Below are 2,835 nucleotides of genomic sequence, written 5' to 3' on the forward strand. Positions count from 1 at the left end.
CCCCAAGAACCCCCCCCCCCCTTGGCTACGTCCCTGGATTGTGTCTTCCTGCATGACAGAATGGGTTTGGATGGGATGGCTCTTGCAGTCTCTTCCAATTCTATGATTCTATGAGTTACAAGAGTTATATCTGCCTGTAGAACAGGGAGGTTGCTTTTGCCTCTCAACATCTTGCTGTCCACTGCTGCTTAGAACTGGTCTGTACAAAGTCACAAACATCCCTAGCTCCCTACAAGATATCTTTGCATACTGATCTTCCAAACTAACATGGCTATATGTTTGAAAACATTCCTAAAGATAAAATGTTTTTCTCCCTTATTAAGCAGGAGTTCTTTTCTTTTTCTTTTTTTACTGTAGGCAAGCCCTCATCCTTATATAAACTCTGTTCTTAGGGAAATGTCAGCTGGGGACAAGCTCTACAGGCCAGTCTTGAGTGAAGCACCATTGCCCTGGAACAGGAAATCAGAACAGTGATTCTCCCTGAGTCCTATGTCTACTGGCATAATTGTCAGTAGCAGCTTTTCAGTAATTCCCTGCACTTTGCTGTGAACAATTGTGGACCACCTTATGTTTTCTGCTCCAAGAATGGTTTTCCTTCCTTTATCCTTTGTACTCCTGTCCAAGAGGTTTGGCAGCAGTAAGATGAACACATAGGATCGATAATCCTGTCCTCCTCACCCTGCAATGTCCTCTCAGTGAAATGAACTCTAAGTACAGTATTGGGGTCTCTACAGCTGAGGGGAAATTTTCCAGAATATGACAGCTCCACATTCCCAGGCGTTACTGGCTGCTATATCAGGCCCTTGAGAGATGGAGGGTGGCCAAAGTGAACCGGAAAAAACAAACAGTGTCTCATAACACACATCCCTGTATGTGGTTCTGCTCCCGCCTTCATATATACAAGCCTGTGTTTGTCCAGTTATGTGTCCTGTCTCTCTGGATGTGCAAATACGCTTGCTCCCAAACAGATCCAAGCTCCTTTCTTGTATAGTTCATCAGAGATTTTTGTTTTATAAAGAATAACAGGTGTTAATGGGATGACATACTCATTCAGATTTCTTGTTCGTCACATTCCAGCATTTTAAAGCATGTAACTTTATAAACAGCTAAAAATAGATTAACTCACTCACTAAAAATAAAATATGGTCATATTAGAAGGATTCCATAACATTTGAATAGCCTAAAATAGCCTAGCAGTGCAAGAAAATTATACTGCCTGTCCCAAAATGCTTATGCTCAGACTTCTGTGGCCATCCCATCACCATGGGATGGCAGTTTTATAACCCCAGATCCACCATGTCTTACAGACTTCCCCTGGCTTCTATGCAGGTCTTTCTCTGGTGTGCATGATAATAGATTGTGGTCAGTGGTTGGGGGGGGGGGGGATGTGATTTTGGAATTAAGCAGGGCTGAGTGTGCTGCTTTCCTGAATGGGAAGCCATCTGGTAATCTCCTTTATTCACTGAATGTGATGATGTAGAAAATATAAGTGTATTAACATATGAGGATTTTACATTAATGACACATGTATGTTTCTCTATTTTGTGCATTTGTGTGTGCATGTACACATGTGCATACACATGTATACATGTAGCTAGTTCTCTGTACAGAAGAGATTCCTATCAGTATATGGCATAAACAATGGCCAGGATTCTTTTGTCATAGAAACGTGTGCCTTAAGACTAGGTATGGTTTCTTTCTCAGCCCCACTTCTTTTTCTTGGTATTACCAGATCTTAGAAAGGCTGCTTTTTGGATTAAAACTCCTCCAGGAAATACTGGGAAAGTAGGAGCTGTAATTTAAAACTGAAATTTCTGAAGCTTTGAGCATTCCACCCCAATATACAAAGTCTTCCCACCTGGGCATTTCTAAAAACTACACCTGTGTGTCTTACTAGAAATATATTTAAGTTATAGCAGTTAGTTGGCAAACTCTTTATGTATGACACACCAGGAGCAAGCACATCTGTGTTGTTGCATGGGGTGGAGGTATATCTGCCATGCACAAGGAGCACATTTAAGTATATGTACATACAATGAGAATGGTGAATGCTGGTTTCATTGTAAAAGAACATTAGTTAGCATAGCTTCTCTGCAAACATCCTGAGAATTATACTTCTGCGCAGGGACTAAGATTTCATCGTCTTCAGAATACTGCACTTCCCATAAATCCTTGGAAAATGGCAAGTACATTTCAAAATAACTTTTATCTCCAATACAGATCATGTACCCATGAATATAGTGTAGAATAAATTGTGAGTTCTTCACCCAGCATGGGATACTGATATATCTATAAACCTTATGACTGTGGCTACGGTTGCCATAATGGAGGACCTCCAAACCGGGACAAATGTAGGACCAGGTTTGAAAATGTAGGACTTTTTTTTAAAAATTTCCTGGCTAGGAAATTTTTTAAAAAGTCCTACATTTTCAAACCCTGTCCTCCTCCTCCTCCTCCCGGCTTGGGAGGACGCCTAGGCCGGCTCCCAAGCCGGGAGGAGGAACGGGGGCCGCTTGGAATCGCGGCGATCGCCACAGTTCCAGCAGCCTCTTCCTCCTCCTGGCTTGGGAGGACGCCTAGGCCGGCTCCCAAGCCGGGAGGAGGAACGAGGGCCGCTTGGAATATTCCTTTGGGAATATTCTCATGGAATGAACGACTAGCTGGGTCAAAATCCGGAACCAGAGGATTCTCATGGTAACAGAAATTATGTCTCACAAAGCAAAATAATAAGGCACACAGACCAAAGGACATCGCTACAAGCCATGTGCAAGTAGGAATTGTTCTCATGGAAGACATATTTATGGAACTGGCATCCAAGCATGCATGTGCTACAGT

The sequence above is a fragment of the Sceloporus undulatus genome, chromosome 2 (genome assembly GCF_019175285.1).
Source record: "Sceloporus undulatus isolate JIND9_A2432 ecotype Alabama chromosome 2, SceUnd_v1.1, whole genome shotgun sequence".
Lineage (NCBI taxonomy): Eukaryota > Metazoa > Chordata > Lepidosauria > Squamata > Phrynosomatidae > Sceloporus > Sceloporus undulatus.